Source organism: Hakea prostrata, chromosome 7 (genome assembly GCF_041222555.1).
Source record: "Hakea prostrata isolate BN-2017 chromosome 7, UWA_Hpros_2, whole genome shotgun sequence".
In the NCBI taxonomy this organism is placed as follows: domain Eukaryota; kingdom Viridiplantae; phylum Streptophyta; class Magnoliopsida; order Proteales; family Proteaceae; genus Hakea; species Hakea prostrata.
Window position 1 is genome coordinate 41,846,235 of NC_142606.1, and position 19,560 is coordinate 41,865,794.

At 35.3% G+C, this 19,560-nt stretch overlaps 2 non-coding genes across 2 annotated transcripts; both read left to right on the plus strand.

Annotated features, from left to right (window-relative positions):
- Positions 1-11,802: 11,802 nt before the first annotated feature.
- TRNAH-GUG (transfer RNA histidin (anticodon GUG)) lies at positions 11,803-11,874 on the plus strand. The gene has a single exon. It is a non-coding gene; the product is annotated as a tRNA-His (tRNA).
- A 6-nt stretch (positions 11,875-11,880) lies between these two features.
- On the plus strand, positions 11,881-11,974 carry TRNAY-GUA (transfer RNA tyrosine (anticodon GUA)). The gene is made up of 2 exons: positions 11,881-11,917; positions 11,939-11,974. It is a non-coding gene; the product is annotated as a tRNA-Tyr (tRNA).
- The last annotated feature ends 7,586 nt before the right edge of the window (positions 11,975-19,560 follow it).

Consider the following 19,560-nt stretch of genomic DNA (forward strand, 5'->3'; position numbering starts at 1 on the left):
ATGCTATTAATAGCAAGCACCTTAATTATGAAGAGTTGCACTGAGCTAAGCTCATCACTTCATGGACGGTGAAGTAAGATTTTTTTGGTAAGCTTTTTCCCATCAACCTTGATTGGGTAAACGACACTAAGGTTTTTTGTGAAGCAGGTTCTTTTTTTTGGGTGACATTTTATTCTTCAGTTAAGGTGGAGAGTTTGATGGGAGAATGAGGTCTCCAGTTGTCTTCAATCTTCATAGAAACCCTACTTTGGTTATTAACTGTATATGAATATTTCGATTTGCTCTAACTGATTTTTATATTTTTCTATCTCTTTCCATTTGATTGAGACAAATGAAAATCTAGCAACAAAGTCTATAGTAAGTCTTTATATCTCTATTTGTTCTCTTTTATGATTGTGTTGTAGCCTACCTATATGTTCAATGTTCGATATTGATTATCTTTCTCAAGTTTACTATTGTCTGGTACATTTTGAATTATTGCTTTGTAGCTCTGTTTGCATCCACTACATGCACTTTGTTGCTATATTTCATGTGGTTTTGGTGCTCAAGCGCATGATTTGCTCATAGTTATTTAACTCGACAAACTTGTTCTCAGTAGTTGTATCTTGGGGCTGATTAATCACATTCAATCAATATTACATACTTCTCTCACCAGGGGGAACCCTACCATTATTGTTCACAGTTGTTTAGTTCGACCAGCTTATGGCTCAATCCTATGAGAGTGGAAGATACGATTGTTGCTATGCAACTCTTCTCATTTCAAGTGCAAATCACACTAGAAATCAAATCAATAAGTGAAGAACTTATGATGCATTTCATTCCTCTGTTTTATGCATTGATATGTTGAAGTGACGATGATGCATTTCAGTCCTCTGTTTCATGTAATTATATGTTGCTTTCCTCTATAAACTTACAAAACTAGCCTACCAACACAGGTTAGAAACCTCATTTCACTCTACAGAGTTAAGGAAACTCAAGTTTCGTCTTTTATTTCGGAGCTAGAATGGCCTGTAACAAATTATATTGATTGAAATTCATCAGAATCCAAAGATAAAATCACTAAATTGTGGGACATGTTGTCTCATTATTTATTTCTTATTTGACATATTTATCTTTTTCCTTCAGAAAAAAGAATATCAACCTTTATGAAATGTCCAATTGTTTCTTTGAATTGGTTCAACAGGGTTGTGCACCTGTTGCTAGGCATTCTTTTGGGTATCCGTCAGTTCTCTCATTTATGCATCTCAGTGAGACCCAACCTATAGAAGGCTAGCTAATATGGGTTATTGTACAATGCATGTCTACTAGATATGGCAAGTGGACTCACTTGATCGAGGATAAAAAATTACGAGATATTCTTCAATAATTTCCAAAATAAATATAGTGGCATATTGCATTATGAATGCCTATTTGATGAAGGTTATGTGAAAATGGGGGGAAAAAATAAATACATTTCTCAAACAAAATTTAGTGAAATTAATCTTAATTTACTTATAAAAAAAATTGTACAATGTTCTCCTTAAGACAAACAAGTCGATCTCTAAAAGCCAAAAGAAACTTCATTTTCACATGGTATATATAATTAAGTTATGCTAACACTCAAAAAAAATAATTTCTCCATTATATCTCTCTTCTCTTTTTCTTCTGAATCTTTAAATTTCTATTTGTAAAATAAAAATAATTAGAATTAAAGAATGCTTACCATACAAAAATTGACTCCACATTTTTCTATCTAATCTAAATGTTTGGGCAAAAAAAATTTAATCAAAATAAATGTGCATTTGCTGTGAACGTTCTAACTAGTGTGTGTGTGTATATATATATATTCTTCTTCAAATTTCTCTATGAAATGAGTCATAAGACCCTCTTTCATCCCTTTATCCCAACAACAAACAACTAGAGCTTTATTCCCGTCAATGGGTGCTGTAAGAGCATTCCATGCATCCACAAGAAGTTTCGTGTTCATCATAATCAGTTCCCACTAGCGACTCTAGTATCTCTTCAGTGGAGTTCTCCCATAGATGCAAGGCTAGCTGCTTCTTTTCCTGCATAAACATCTAAGAAAGAAAAACTATAAAATCACAAGGAATGAGTTCTAATGAATTTAGTAAGGCAAGAATTACATACATATCCCACAATCTCACTGGATTAAAGTAATGCATGAATAAGTGAAATGCTATGTTATAGATGCATCTAGGAACTCTAACTATGCAAGTCTCTATCCAGGTAGACATGCTTTCAGATATGCACCAACCTTACCTTTGGTAAATCTCGTCACTTTGATTCCTCACGGAACCCAAGCCATCTTTTGGAATCTCACAGGCAAGGCGTACGGTCCACATCATCAACTATGGCTGAGATATAGGTCCACCACAACCATTGGTCTAAATTTTGGTACATGTCAGGGATTCTAAACCCAATGCAAGGTCATAAGGTAACACACTCCATGTGGTCTAGATACCTTTCTTCATGCTTAGTGCCCTTTTGGTCTAGTATCATTCCCCACCTAGGAATGTTAATCCTCATGACACCTAAACTGTCTTTTTGACAACATCCCTTAACCCTATGGTCATCCACATATTATTGGGGTGGATACCTCTCATATTTTCTCATGACACCCAAGCCATCTTTTGGACACCCATAAGTCCAACCCTAACATATGCAACCCTACCATTGCATAATAATAGTGGGTCTATGCCTCCTCACGACACCCAACTCATCTTTTCGACGCCCACAGGACCTAGCCATTGTCATCATGAATCACTCGACTTTAATAACCCTGCTGAAAGGGTAGTAGCTTGTAAGGGTTGCCTAACCATGTATTTAGACATCTTAATCATAATGGACAACAACTATGAAAAGTGATGGGGGCATCATAGACAGTGTCCCATCACAATCGTTGATATCCCAAGCCAAAAATATAGGGCTAGGTATTCCCAAGTTCATAGTCGCACCAAACAACAGTTCACAACATAAAAAGAATAAAAGTATAATGAGCATCATTCATAATTGATAAATAAACAAGCATAAGAGTAATTATAGCAAGCTATAGAGTCATTGACATGCTTAGAACAACAAACATATCAATATATCAAACAACCAGTTATATATGTAATATTGTCCTTACCTGACTTAGCAAAAAAATACGGATAAACATGCTAAGTCCTCACAACCAACTACTCCAGTAGATCCCAAAAAACCCCTAAATTATGTTCATTAAGTCACATTAGGGTTTTAGGATTCAAGCTGAACAGAAACAACTACAAAACATGCTCTAGAATCCAACAGGTTGCTTAAGGTGGTTGGTCAAATCAATCGACCGATTCAAGCGACCGCCAGCCTTTCTGACAATTTTCCAAGTCCGACATTCAAACTTTTGATCATCCATCATTGACAGATTTTGGGATGATCTAAGATCTAAATCACATTCTTAGAGGACTACAAAAGCCTTTTTAATCAATGAGAAATGAAAACAAAACTTAACATAGATCTGGAATTAAAATCCACTTCAAAGAGTAATCACCATTAAAATAGACATAAGATCTATTCTCCCAGCAATTTAATAAAAAACAATAGAAATAATAATTCTCATCTCCAATCAATTCCAACAGAGATTCGAGAAGAAAACCACTCTCCACAGAGGAAGAATTAATAGGATAATAAATTAGTCCAACCAACCTTCTCAAGAGTCCAATGGTCACCCAATCTCTGCGAAATTCACTGCGAATCAAGCTCTTTCTTCTCCACGTGCTTTCTAACGTTGCAATCGTCCCAATAGTCTAAAGGATTAAAATAATGCAAAATTAGGTTTTAGGGATCTTAAATAAGGTGTTGCATGGCAAAATAGGCATGTTTTGCCAAAATTTCCAATCGACCGCCTTAAGCAACCATCATCTAGTACTCCTCAGTACTCGAGCTTTTTGCTCTATGGTTGATCGCTAGTCTCCGACAACCTTAACGAACATCTAAAGAGCTCTTACCTTGCTCATAGACAACGTCCAAACTTGACTTTCTTGCACTAGATATTCATGTGCCCAATCCATCTGGATTCTGACTATATCTTCTTTTGGTTCCCAATAAGGCAAGTTCTTTACCGACTTCATCCAAATCCATGGATTATGGGGCCGAAACATGGACTTCAATTCGGATGGCCCACAACTTCTTCCGACTAAAGACACAGGTACTCAGACCTATATTTTGGGTTTCAAGTTAGAATTACGGGGGTTATTACATATAATTTGTTGCAGATCAAGATGCCTCTATGTTTCAAGATCTTGAGATGCTAGCGACCGATATGTACGACGTACCAGATTACTAGAGTGACGACATGCACGATGACACGTGTGCATGTCTTGATTATGCATATAAAGATTAATCATGCGCTTAGAAAGACAGAGATTATTCAAGAAACTGAGATTTTTGAGTTTCATATTTACCATTTAATTAAGGACACTTACTTGATGTAAACCTTAGGAGATTTGATTTCTTTTCTTCCAGTTTCACTTTTCCTTAGGCACCCATTTTAACACATCAGGGTCACCTTCTTGCCAAGTTGTACTGGTGTTTTCCCTCTCAAATTTGGAACATCATCTTCAATTGTAAAATAAAGAGCGAAGAGCAACCAAAAACCCCTCTTTTTTTTCCTTCCCCCCATGGACAAGATGGTCATTTCAATTTCAAAGTAAATAGAAAAATAACAATGGATAACTTGTAATTTCTCAAAATGGACAGTGTAGGCTGCATGCAATTTTTGCCACTTAAGTGGACAAACAAGAGTTTTGGCCCAATTTAAGTGGGCAGCATGAAAAAAAAAAAAAAAAAAAAAAAAAAAAAAAATCTAAATTGAATGGTTTGTGACTGAAAAATTCTCCACATATCATGCCACAAATAAAGTCTTTTACCTCCAATCGAATGCCAAAATTAGTAGCCAATCAGGTCCAACACTACTGTGTGGAAAAGCATTTCAGCGACAAGTGTGCTAAAATAAACTTCCATTGAACATATTCTCTGAAATTTTATGTGACTAATCTAGACCACAATTACTTATCGCCATATCCTGATTCACATTTTGAGGAACTATTCTTGAATGACTTAATTTTTATTCCAAGGGGCCATCCATTCATTATTGCTTTTTCTATAAAGAGAGAGGGCTGTGGTTGGATTTGTCTGATAACCAATTCTTTTTAGTGGCGGTCGTAAATGAGCTTCTTCCTGTTCATGACATCTCATCCTATGTTAGGTACCACTTGAAAGGATAGGGCCTTATGAGATCGTTTTCAAAGATTAAACATTTAATTAAATACTTGACTTTTCATTGAATGACTCAGGCTACTTAGAAGAAGATAGAAATGATTTCCCGACAATAATCATGGTGGTGACATCAACTTTGTCCATGCTCAAATTTCTAACTTGAATTTGAAATTTGTGCAATAGGGACTAGCTGCCCTATTGATTTCTTTTCTTGATTTTTTATACCAAGTTTAATGGCAGGTTGGTAGTTTATTGCTTCATACAATTTTCATATGTTAGATTACTCAAATTTAATGACATGTTAAATTATGAAATTTTTATTTTTTTTTTTTTGTGCTTTTAACTTGAAATATTATTGATATCAGATTTAACAAAGACAATAGCTCGGAGGTTCCATTGTTTCTTCACAAATGATTTAGATTTAACAACTGAAAAGACCATGAAAATTTGTGTTTACGTTGTGCATCTTGTTGATATATTATTATATCAAAACTAACACATGAACAACAATATTACCTTGGAATTTTTTATTTTTTATTTTTTAAATAATGGTTTGGATTTTGAAAGTTTTACTGTTTGATTGGGCATCTCATTTATAATTAGCTGAGATATTTTATATCAAATTTGCTAAGGCCAATGCTAGACTTTAGAGGGACAAGGGCAATTAGGACTGGAATGGCTTGGCTCATCAGAATTTCCGGCTCTGAGCCATGGTCATGGCAGATATAGACTTAATACGAGCATTCTAGGCTGGGATTGAATTTTAAAGAACTCCACCCAGCCCGGTCCTGTAGCAGCCCCAAGTTCATATATCAAACTATTAACAGATCAAATGCCCTTAGTCCCTTACTATCAATTGGAGTGCAAATTACTCTCCATTGATGGGCCCACTCAAAAGTATAACAATTTATCTATAAAGCCCACAAGTTAAGCCAAGCCCAATAATTAGCATATGGATCACTGTCCAAAACTATAACTCTATAACTAATTAAGTTAGTGGATATTAGAAGGCCTAAGTGGAGTTAATGGAAAATATATCAATTTAAACAAAACTCATGAGAAGCCTTAACTTAAGAAAATAAAGACCCATAAATTAACTTAGGACCTGTTTGGTTACATGAATCCAGAGATTTCAAATCTTTGGATTCACAAATGAGAGATTTCAAATACCCGTTTGGTTGGGTGAATCCTTGTATTCATGAAATCTAGAGATTCACCTTTTTATACTAAAATCGTGAATCTGTAGATTTATGAGTATGAGATAAAATCTAGAGATTTCATCCCTACTATAAAAGCGTTAAACATTTGAACCATGACTCCATAAATGTTTTTTTAGGATGAATCTACAGATTTCATTCCAAAGATTCAGGCTTACCAAACAGTTAATTTTATGAACCATGATTCCATAGATTTGAAATCTCTAGATTTTTAAACTCTTCAAACTCAAATAACCAAACAGGCCCTTAAAGAGCTAAGAATATGAGCTCAAATCCAGAAACTCTTTTTTGGGTCCAGGGTCTCAGAGATTTCTTGTATTTTACTTTCGGTAAAAAACAATTCTCAAGGATTCAAGCAAAATAGCCAAATAAATTGGGTCTTGCGTAAAGGTATTACGCACCCCTGTATTCCAAGGTAGAAGATGATTTTCTTGATGTAATAATTTTCAATTGTCAATCCATGTTAGGTTTGGCTGCAATCTGATCTTAGAATGAGATTAGAAGGTATATCATACTATCATACTTTATTATATGAAAGCATGAACTTATCTTTCATGGCAAATCATACTCTAATTTTTAGATTAAATTATTCTAGATGATTGAATCCCATCACTTCATGGCTAGATTCTCACCTGCGTTTCAAGTTGGTTCAGAAAACAGAGCATAAGTGCTAAACAACAAATTCTTCCATATAATTGTCATCCCATATACTTTTGGCCTATACACGGATTAAATGATCATCAAAACTATGCTAAAGGAAAACAATTCTATGATCTTCACCCAACTGAATGGAAATCATTAATGATGATGATACTGTAAGGTTCAAAGCAACAACATGAACTGTCAATCAAATATTAGAATTTTTGAGTTCAACAATAAGATAGTTCAGAAATGGACTCTGTTCAATTAGTTCATCATGTTAGGCTTGAAGCTATCTTAAAATCAGAATAGTCAACCCCGGCATTAGGCAGTCCACAAGGATGGACACTGAATAATGGACCTTCCATTATTCCAAAAACCATTTGGTAAGTTCATAATTCACACAAGTTAGTACCAGGCAAGCCACTGCTTTTGGGATGTATAATGCGTGGATTTTTCATCTGTGAGTCCTTTCAGATTGCATCTAAAACACAGTAGAATATTCCACCACATGATCTGGCATTTATATGGTCCTGATTGTTTTCTTCAGCACCTCATCCTGGGAATTGTATAATCTGTGATTTCCTCCTCTTTCCTTTGATTCAAACGAAGGCATACACCTTAATAAGAGCCAATATGCTGCCTTCATGATTATTTGTCCAGATAAAGCTTTATATGAAGAGAACATGTTGAAGCTTGCCAAATGGTTTCTGGGATGGTTGGTTATGAATACATGGTTTTGATTTGCGAATCATATTACACGTTTTGATTTTGCACACGCTTCTCTTTCTTGTTGCTACTAGTAGTTCCAGTAAATTGAGTTAAGCGCCTCGAGGAATTGAGTAATCTGGATATATGTGGTAACAGAATTAGCAGTCTGATACCCTATGGATATGACAGAAGACTTGGTTTGATTAAACCTTTCTAACAACTTGTTCACTGGCTGGAATTGCCATTACCCATTCACTCCTACAACATTATGCACACTTCTCTTTCTTAGAGGGTGTGTTCCAAGGTGCAAAATTTTGCCAAAACTAGGGGTTTCGTTATCCAGTGAAACTATTAAAATCCCGAATTTGTGCAGAAATTATAGGAATTTTTTTTCTTCAGATTTTCAACCTTTTTTTATAGTTAGGGCAAAGGTTGCTATGAGATTTCGGTGAAATTTTGGAATTCATTGAAATTTCATTAAGATTTCGGAAATTTCCCCCGCACTTCAATTGTAAGTTACATCTTCAATTTTGCCTGTGATTTTGTTTCACCATATGTGAAACATAGAAAGTTTGGCAAGTTTTTGCAAAATTTAGCAAAATTTCTTACCATATATGGTGTGTTCTAGCATTCAAAGATATTACTCTATCAAGATGAATCAAGAATGGAAGGTAATTTGAGAAAATACATTTTGATATGCTACTCCTATAATCTCTTAACAATTAAAATATTACATACAAGATTGGACTGCTTCACTTTTGGCTTGAGGCCTCAACCCTAACTCAGCCCAGCTTCAAACTGTTAATGCATGTTAATTTTCGACCCTAATCCATTAAACCTAGTCCCCATTTGAGCTCAAGGCAGGCCAAGGTGGATTTGGTTGTTTGCATCAAATTTGTATCCCTATCCAATACGTGAACACCATATTATCTTAAATTTAACCATGGCTAGTTCTACCTCATCCGTCTTACTCCCCATAGGTTTAACCATCTTAAATTTTACTTTAATAATTTCCCATTTTAGGGTTGGTTATCTTGATCTAGGGATTTGAAATCCCTAGATTCATGAATAAGAGATTTATACTTGTTTGGTTGTAAAACATCAATAGATTTACAAAATCTAGGAATTTCACTTTTTTTCTTCAGTATATTGGGTTAAATTTCACCTAAGTATAAAATGGATGAAATTTACAGATTCACGCGGATACCACCCAAGTATAAAATGGTTAATTTTTTTAACCATGAATCTACAGATTTGAAATCCATAAATATAAAATCCTATTTCATTTCAAAGTCCTAGATTCATGTAACCAAATTGCCCCTAATGTTTTTATCTCCCCAACATCCACCATAAAAGTTTATTAAGGCACCAAAAACTAGAAAAAGATTGGGAAAATATATAACTTTATCCAAGCAAATATAAGTAATTCCATTGTTATTAGGGGTGTAAACGGACTGGATTCGGATTCGGATTGGATAGTGGTAATACTATATCCGCATCCTATTATATTCGGACGGATTCAGATAATATCCTATCGGTTTTCTGAAGGATTTAGTCGGATTCGGATGATAATCGGATAATTATTTTATTTAGTAGATTCTTCTAAGTGGGCATGAATACAAATTGAATACAAGTTTTTGACTAGCTGTTTACATCTTTACCATTTTATTTGTGAGAGCAAGGTTTGAAATTTAAGAATTTAGCAACTTTGGTAGCTATTTTAGTATAAAATCTAGAAAAATAGTCACATATCACATGTAAAAAATTTATAAAAAGAAGAAAAATAAATCTAAATAAGTACCTTAATTGGATAATTTTTATCGGACGGATAAGAATCGGTAAGAGGTATACCATATATGCATCCTATTAGTAATCGAACGGATTCGGATACCCCTAAACGAATGTGGATGCAAATTCGAAAGCAAATTTCGATTATCCATGTACACCCGTAATTGTTATCACTCTTTTTAAAAGAAAACTCGATTTTCCATGTTAAAAAACAATTATCGTTCCATTGCGTATGAAAATGTGAAGACTCCAAAACACAAGGAGAGGCATCTTCCAAACTCTATAATGACTTTCTCACACCAAAGAAGTCTTAAAGCGATCACTTTACCCCAAAAAAGAAAAAACGTGTTTGCCCAAATGACCCGCCATTGACTAAGGGGTCATAAAGCGTTTGCCCAAATGACCCTCCACCCACTAAGAAGTCTTAAAAGCATTTGCTTAGATGACCCATCACTCACTAAGGAGTCTAAAAGCTAAGTTCTTCTTTTGGTAGTCTTAAAGCTAAGTTCACATCTTATATTCTTCAAGGAAAGAAAGCTAGCAGCAATTAGATGCATTAGTTTCTTTTCTTCTCTTTTTCACTCTCTTTCGTCCATTATTAGTTTGCCTTTTGTCTTATTTGTTCCAATTCATTCATGCCTACAGGCTTCCAAACTTTTTAAAGACTAGCACAGCAGAGTATATGGCATTACTTGGAATGATCCGGTCATTTTAGTCAATGGCATTACTTGGAATGATCCGGTCATTTTAGTCAATAATGTTTGAATATGTTGTTTTCTCAAAGAATCTTCCCAAAAGATCCGTGAGGCACTCACTTACTATCAAGACAGAATTACAATCACTGAGAAGGGAGTGTACTTGGAAATGCAGAAAATTTCACTAGCATTGATCTATCCAACAATTTCTTTATGGGAAAGATCCCCAATGCATTGGGAAATTTAAAAGCATTGAAAGTGCTCAACTTGTGCGGAAATAGCCTACAGGTCAAATTCCATTTTCCATGGGAAATCTAAGTGGACTTGAGTCACTAGATTGATCTATCAAGAAACAAACTCTCTAGAGAAATCCCAATGCAATTGGCAGATCTGACGCTTCTTGAAGTCTTGAATCTATCCTTCAATGACTTAAAGGGAATTATTCCACAAGGGAACCAATTCAATATGTTTTCAATAGCATTCTATGAGGGAAATGAGGGATTATGTGGTTTTCCTTTAACAAGTGTAGAGTTTTAACTCCCACATCAGCATTCCAATACAGATGATGATGATAATGAAACATGTATGTTTGATTGGAGGTTTGCCTTGGTAAGATATTGCTCTGGTTTAATAATTGGATTGGTTGTTGGAAGAGAGTTATTCTAGAGAAAAAAATAGATATTCTAAATTCATTTCTAGGTTTATGAAATCCTAGCTGAGAATATGGTCAAGAAAAATCAAATGCCACAATAGAAGGAAATGAATCAATGTCCACAACCTGAATAAATTAGATTCATTACTGCACCACACAAAAAAAGGTTCCCTTTTGTAAAAGTTTTGCAGCTACTATAATCATAAAAGTCAATACAAAATCTCAAAGGGCGTTTTATAAATAAAATTTATGCTCTTATTGGCAATTTTATTTATTTATTATCTATTGATTTGTTTATTATTTTAAAGTGACATTTCCATTGCCAAGAGTTAAACCCGGGTTTCCTAGGTGAAAAACTAGATATCCTAACTACGACAACAGATTGGTAATTGTTTGTATTCATTAATTTTTTTTTTTTTTTTTTCATTTATGCAATGGGAGTATGATGTTTGGCAATGTCCTACTAAGAATTTCTTTGATTTCTTTCCAAAACTCATCATCATCATTATACACGTCAACAAGAATTTCTTTAGATTTCTTCCAAAATGTGAAACTAGATGTATCAATTAAGAACAGCAAAGATAAAGACATTCCGATTGGGCTGAATTAAAATGGAAAAAATTCTTGCACGGTGAAAACGCTATCAGAAATGCTTCGGCTGAGACCCTTCTTGAGCCTGATATTTTTCAATTAAGCAAAATTATTAGTTATCTGTACCCGCAAAATAAAATTTCTTCGATGTTCATCAATACTTTCTTTCCACATTTTGGCCTTGGGGGGCCTATCCCCGGGATGTTTAGTTAGAGATTTATGTGTGGTTACTTATAAAATTCCAATCAAATAACATCTTGTGGTTGTAGTTTAGTGGTGAGAATTCCACGTTGTGGCCGTGGAGACCTGGGCTCGAATCCCAGCAGCCACAATGCTTCCGACCTTAGCTCAGTTGGTAGAGCGGAGGACTGTAGTTGGAGAATACCTAACAGGTGATCCTTAGGTCGCTGGTTCGAATCCGGCAGGTCGGAATTTTTTTCGTAGTTGTTATATATAATTTAACTATGAGGCAAGTTTCCCCTGGCCCCAATTGCAATCAATTGAAGATAAAGATCTTTGCCAATCGGAGAGCTTGATGTTGCAATCGAGCCAGATGAATGAGGTTGGTCGCCCTGGTGTGGTCTTGGTAATTGATGCACCCTACTACCTTGCTTGGTTGGTAGGTGGGTTCTTTGTTGTATGATCCGGTGATCCTTGGTCGTGGTTCGAATCCGGCAGGTCGGAATTTTTTTCCCTCAAATACCAATACATTTTTTTTTTCTTTTCCAGGTAGTTGTTATATATAATTTAACTATGAGGCAAAGTTTCGCCCATGGCCCCAAATTGCAATACAATTGAAAGATAAAGATCTTTAGCCAATCCGGAGAGCTTGATGTTGCAATCGAGCCATAGATGAATGAGGTTGAGTCACACCTTGAGTGTGGTCTTTAAGGTAATTGATGCACCCTACTACCTTAGCTTGGTTGGTAGAGTGGAGTTCTTTAGTTGGATGATACTTAATAGGTGATCTTTAAGGTAATTGATGCACCCGACTACCAAGGGTTCTTTGCACCACCACCTCCAAGATAAAGTAACCTCCAACTAGAAGATGAGGTAGTTTTTCTACTCCCTTCAAGGAGCCAAAAGCTAGAGCACAACACTTAGACAAACTCAAAGGAAGAAACTTTTAAAATAAGTAACAAATAATACAAGTGTGAGGAGTGTCTCTATTACACACCACATGCAAGAAAGGGGTTTGCTTTATATAGACCCAAACCACACCTTACACCCCTTGAGATTCTCAAGGCAATGAATTGGGTCATTAAATCACAATGACTCACCTCATCACAAGGGGGTTAATCAATTCCCTACTAATAGAGAATCAATGGGCTTGTCCCTTCTCCACTAATGAGAATAAACCACCTTGACCTAACCTCCCCATTAAATGGAGAATTAACTCTCATATTCACCACTTTTGTATGAGTTGGATTTAATCCATTCAATAACCTTAACCACACTCATGGTAATGACCATGAATGGTCATGAAGTTTAAATGAGAATTGAAGGTCAATAATTAGAATTTGAGTAAATTCCACCCTACAAGTAAGCCCATCTCATCACCATGATCAAGACCTTTAAGACCCATGATTAATGTCATGAAGAGCCTTGTAACCAAGGTCATGAAGGGCCTCCTTTACCCATGGGTGCCTCATTACCACCCCTACCTCATGGGTCCCACACACTAACAAAACAATTAAATTAAAAAAAGTGCAAAAACTAATTTTCAAACTTAATATAGATTTTAATAAAAAACCTAACAATCCCCCACAAGTTTCAAAATTACAAAAAAGGACACGTGTTGTGACTGTATTAGACAGTAAAGGACACATCACTGTAGGTGTCTTCGGGACTTGAACCTACACTAGGTCTAATGAGTCGCGCTATAAAGTACGTGTAGAGTTGAACACCTTGAACCTTTCCTCATTAGCATAGCTAACAGTCCCATCATCCATATCTTAAAGGTCGACTTTTGGAGCTACCCTTTATATAACACATTGGACTTTTGAACCGGCCATGTCCCTTATCTTGGATTCATGAATGTTTAGAGAACTCGCCTATAAGTTTTCATTGGCGGCGGCCAAACCCCCTACATCCACTTAGGTTAGTCTCTGATGTGCACTACAACTAACACGCCCCACATTTGCCCTATTAGATAACATGTCCATCAGGGGCGGACCTATGAAGGGGCCGAGGGGGGCCATGCCCCCCCCCCCCCCCGGATTTTTTAAAATTGGATGCATATTCCCTTAATTCTGTTAATTTTTCCAGTTTTTTTCTCTTCCCACATGTGAAATGTCATTATTTCCCCCCCCCCCCCAATATTGAGAACAATTTTTAAAAGTAAAATGATGGGTATAAATGTCATTCCTACTCAAAAATTAATTCATCAATCCCTATTTATTCTCCCCTCTCTTCTCTCTCATCTTTTCTTCCTATTTATTCTCTTCTATTTCTATAAATGTGGGTTAAAGGAAATTTTTTTAATTTTTTTATTAGGTATTCAAAAATCAAAATGTTTTTTCTAATTAGAAACTAACTCTGCAATCCCTATTTATTCTCCTATTTCCTCTCCCCTCTATCCTCTTTTCTTCCTATTTATTCTCTTCCCTTTCTATAAGCGTGGCTTAATAAAATTTGGAAAAAAAATCTACTCCACAATAAGGTTTCTTTCTCTTTCTCAATTTATTTATTGTTTCTCTTTTTCTCTTTTTTTTTTTAATTGATTTTATATTCTATGTTTCTTTATTTCTTTTGCAATTTTTGTTATTTGATTTTATATTGTGAATAAAATGTCTATAGTTAGTAGGTAACTAACTACCATCGATTTGCATCTCTTACCTAAAATTTTTTTTTTTGGTTTACATCTCCTACCAAAGAAAATTTTGACTTGCATCTAACTTTTTAAGGTTGAAGTCATGTGTATATTTTTTTTATATTGTTGCTTTAATTTTACCTATACTTTGTCGGAAAAAAAATATCATTATCAATACTGTACCCTTTTCTCAAATATGTGTGGGCCCCACAAAATATATGTGAGTCTATTCTTTAATTAAATAAAATAGTTTAAAGGTGGGACCCCAAATAGGTCTTATAAGGGCCCACACAATATATGGCAAAAAAACATTAGTGTTTCTTCAATAGGAAGGTTATTTGGCTTTCATTCTTCGCCCCCCCCCCCCCCACTATTGCATCATGGGTCCGCCCCTGATGTCCATAATTAAAATTTTGGAAAAGAGACCACTCTTTGGGACTCTTATAGCTTTACACAAGTATCAACGCAAAAAAGATTTCTATCAACACCGTGTAGGTGATGTGATACTTTTCACTTGCTTCTATGTCTACACATACGAACCATGCACAGGGGCGGACCTTTAGAGGCCCCCCCCCCCGGATTTTTAGAAAATAGTATTAATTCCTTTATTTTTTTATAGTTTTTATATAAATTTCCTTAATTTTTTCGGTTTTTTCTCTTCCCACACGTGAAATGTCACTATTTGCCCCCCCCCCCCCCAAATATTGAAAACAATTTTCAAAGGTAAAATAATGGGTATAAACATCATTCCTAATTAAAATCCAAATCCTCAATCCCTATTTATTCTCTTCTCTCTTCTCTCTCATCTTTTCTTGTTATTTATTCTCTTCTCTTTTATTCTCTTCTCTTTCTATAAACGTGGGTTAAGGAAAATTTTGAAAAAAAAAATATTATTAGGTATTCAAAATATCATTCTTAATTAAAAACCAACTCCTCAATCCTTATTTATTCTCTCTTCTCTTCTCTCTCATCTTTTCTATCTATTTATTCTCATATCTTTCTATAAACGTGGGTTAAGGAAATTTGTGAAAAAAAAAACTTGTTATGTATTCAAAATTTCATTCCTAATTAAAAACTAACTCTTCAATCCCTATTTATTCTCTCCTATCTCTTCTCTCCTTCCTTTCTTCCTATTTATTCTCTTCCCTTTCTATAAGCGTGGATTAAGAAAATTTGGAAAAACATATACTACACAATTAGGTACTCTTTCTCTCTCTCAATTTATTTATTGTTTCTCTTTTTCTCTTTTGTTTTTGTTATTCTTTTTATTTGATTTTGTATTATATGTTTCTTTATTTTTTCTGCAATTTTTGTTATGTGATTTTGTATTGTGATTTGTGAACAAAATATCTATAGTTAGTAAGGTAACTACCATTGGTTTGCATCTCTTACCCTAAAGAAAATTTTGGTTTACATCCTACCAAATAAAATTTTGGCTTGCATCTAACTTTTTAGGGTTGAAGTCATGTGTGTGTGTACATATATATATATATATATATATATATATATATATATATATATATATATATAAGTGCATGGGTGACATAGCGCGTATGCGAGAGCCACACACGGGCGGGAGCGAACGAATCGTTTAATCTCCTCACCGTTGATCACGTGATTTGATTTTTTTTTTTTTATCACAATGTGTGTGTGAGTGCCATGCACTTGTCTTTCGGTGATTAACAGAACTGGGTTCTGCCTGAAAGACGTGAGGGTCAAGTGACCAGGACTGTTGTGGTGACAATAAAAATTTTCTCAAATCTCCGATTTGATTAAATCATTGTTACTCCGAATCCTTCGGTGCACCACATGCCTTTTCCATATTAACTGATCTTACACAATCAAGATGCCTAACCACTACCTACGTTGCCCTAATGCACATAGCAGACGGGACTTACTTGCAGGACTTTAGGACTGGCACATCAGATCATGTAGTGCTCAAGTTAATTAGTACACAGGTCTTATAGGGAATTTATGCTAGATTCATCCCGGTAACAAAGATAAAACTTCCTTTGAAATTTGTGATAAAATAGAAAATAAAGATTAAGAAGTGAATATACATATGAAGTGCAGATGATGCATGATGTCAAATTTTATAGGGGCCTAGGAGAGATGATAGAAGCACGACTGTAGGTTTTCATCATCAAATCCTTCCTCTAAGAAATTAATAGAAAGAAATACAAATTAAGAAGTGAATATACATATGAAGTGCAGATGATGCATGATGTCAAATTTTAGAGGGGCCTAGGAGAGATGATAGAAGCACGATTGTAGACTTTCATCCTCAAATCTTTCCTCAAAGAAATTAATAGAAAAAATAGAAAAGAATATATACAAACAGAGGCTCAAGATAAGCTACATCTTAACCACGTAGGGTTCCCTTTCGGGATCCCCGAAGTGTTAACTAAATACTAAGTAGAGAAAAGATCAAAACATACCATTACGAAAGCTTGTCTTTATTTCTTCAAGAGAATGTTACAAAGTAAGAGCACCATTACACTTGGAGAGCCAAGAAGAGAAAGAAACTTCACACTCACACTCACCTATTACTATCCTCCTTCCCATCTCACACTAGATATTTCTATTTATAGGCAAAGGGAGAGTACTATTCCTAAGTACACATATCACCATTACAAACTAAGATACAATGTACTATTACACTTGTCAAGTTATAACAAAGATGGAAGTAAAAGGACTAAGTTACATTTTTCAGGGTACTAGAATACCCTTAGCCCTTTTTGCTATTTACAACTTTGTCCACTGAGGTGTCACTTTAATGATTAAAGGAATGATTCCATGCAACACCCTCTACGCATGCAGCTGTGTAATCTGCTGGGGACCGTAGATTTGGTATTTCTTCAAGAACCACCCCGTGGCATTCCATGTAGTATAAAACTACTGTTTTCCACATTGGTTTGGTTCAGATAGGTAACCCATATTTTACGGACAGGGTTCTTGCCTGGCATACTTTTATCCTTAGCATGCTCAAATGTGATAAACACTATGTTTTATAACCCGTGTTCAGGGTTAGCTGGTTTTATCCTTAGCATACTTTTATCCAATGTTTTTCATGCTTGGTACTAGCATGGATCCTGTTGTAGCCCGGATCGAGGGTTAAGGACAATTATGTAGTTTTACATGGTTGTCCTATGAACCATGTGGTCCTTTATGGATTGGGCCAAAATCCTTGTGGTTTTGTTATGGTCCACAAAAACCATCCCTAAATTTAACGTCGTTTGGGTGTGAGACGGATGGTTAGGGAATCACCCCTTTGTTCAATCTACATTATGATGAGGATGAGGGAGATTTTCCCCTGTGTCGCCTTTGTACTATTTCAAAATCTGGGTCAGCTTCCTCGGTCTGATCAAGTGGAGATATTGTTTCTTCTTGTAAGTCCTGTGGGTTTATGGGCCCACGATAGCTTCCGCTACCAAATTGTGCCAATCGTTGTTGTAGAAGTGTATCTAAGTCGCCCATTATTTCTGCTTTGAAGGCAGCCATGGAGGGGCCATAACCGGATGCTAGAGTAGAATTTTGTGCAATTTGTTGGGTACTGTTAGTGGAAGGAGTTCCTTGGGTTTTGTATAGTTGTAACTCAGCCTGAAGACTTTTGTTTGTTGCTTCAAGTCGCTGAATTATCTTTTCTTTTGTCGCGCCCTCTGATAGACACTTGCTAATTCTCATTGAGCAATTAGCAATTTGATCCTGTAATTCTTTATTTCTGTTCTTGAAGAGTGCACATTGTAAGCATGTTGTGTTTCGCTAAGCCATGTTGGAGAAAGAAGGTTGTTGAGGAGGAGCATTTCTCAGCTTTGGATCCATGTAATATGTTGCGCCAATCATTGTTTTGGCGAAGATTTGTGCTTGTTCGAGGGTTTCATAGCCCTTAAATAGGGGGCTAGGATGTCCCTTTGTAGTTTCAATGACATCTTCCTAGTCAAGGAAGATTCCAGTATTGTTTCCTTGGTAGACCACGTAGAATTTGGCCTTACCCTTCTTTGTTCTCAACTGTCCATACAGGAAGGCTGCTGCATGTATCGCATTGGCCATTCCAGGAATTATCTTTTGTGCTTTGAGACACTTCAGTTGGCATTGTACCAGATGTTGTCGAGACAAATTTGTTCTTCATCACTTATCATATAATTATTGAAATTTTCAAATTTCATGTGGCAATGCTTGAAAAGAATATGATGTCCGAACTTTATTGTTTCAGGGGGAGAGGGGGCTCTTTGTGAAGAAAGAGAAGGGAACGTATTGTTTGTACTGGTATTTGAATTACCGAAAGTTCCCATTATACTGGCAGGTAAACGCCTTGTTACCAGAGAAGGTGTATTGTTCAATATTTGTGATGGAGTAACAAGAGGAGAAGCAGTGGAAGATTGTTCAGGGTCTGTATGGCTTCTTTGTATGATATCACGAAGCATATCATCCTCCTGTAAACAAAACATAGTTTAGCCTGGATCTTGTAGAATCTGATGTATTCTAGATAATAAGTCCGCTGTTTTGTTATCAGATCCTTTTATGTGTTCAATTGTAATTTTATATCCTCTATTATAAAAATGGTTTCCTAAAAGAACCCATCTCCTATGTTGTATTTTCCTTTCATTTAAATTATTATATGCTTTGACTATGGCTTCACAGTCAGTTCGAATTGTAAATGGTCGATTTGTTAGGAATATTTCCATACAATCAAGTCCTTTTAATAAAGCTTCAATTTCGTATTCAACAGAGATCAATGTTTTTATACTAAATTTTCCTGAGTTATACCTACTGATTTCTTTAGTTGATTTAGGGGGTTGTTCTGATGGTTTAATTTTTAAAATGGCCCCCCAGCCATCTTCACAACCGTCAGTTTCTACTATTCGATAATCTTTATCTGTAGGTAATCTTAATGAGGGAATATTTAAGAAAAGATTTTTAATTTTTTGTACAAGAAGAATATCTTGATTATTCCATCTATGATCTCCATTCGGTGAAGTTTTATAGCATAAAGGTCCTAAATATTTTCCTAAGTTTTGTATAAAAGGTCTAGCTTGATTAGCTAGGCCTAAAAATGATCTAATTTGTGTTATTGATGTTAATTTATCAGGAAAGTCTTTTATTTTTGTGGCAATATGGGGTTGTAACTTAATAGTACCATTGCCTAATTCCATTCCTAAGAATTAATGTATTGTTTACCAATTTTCATTTTCTTTTTAGAAATAA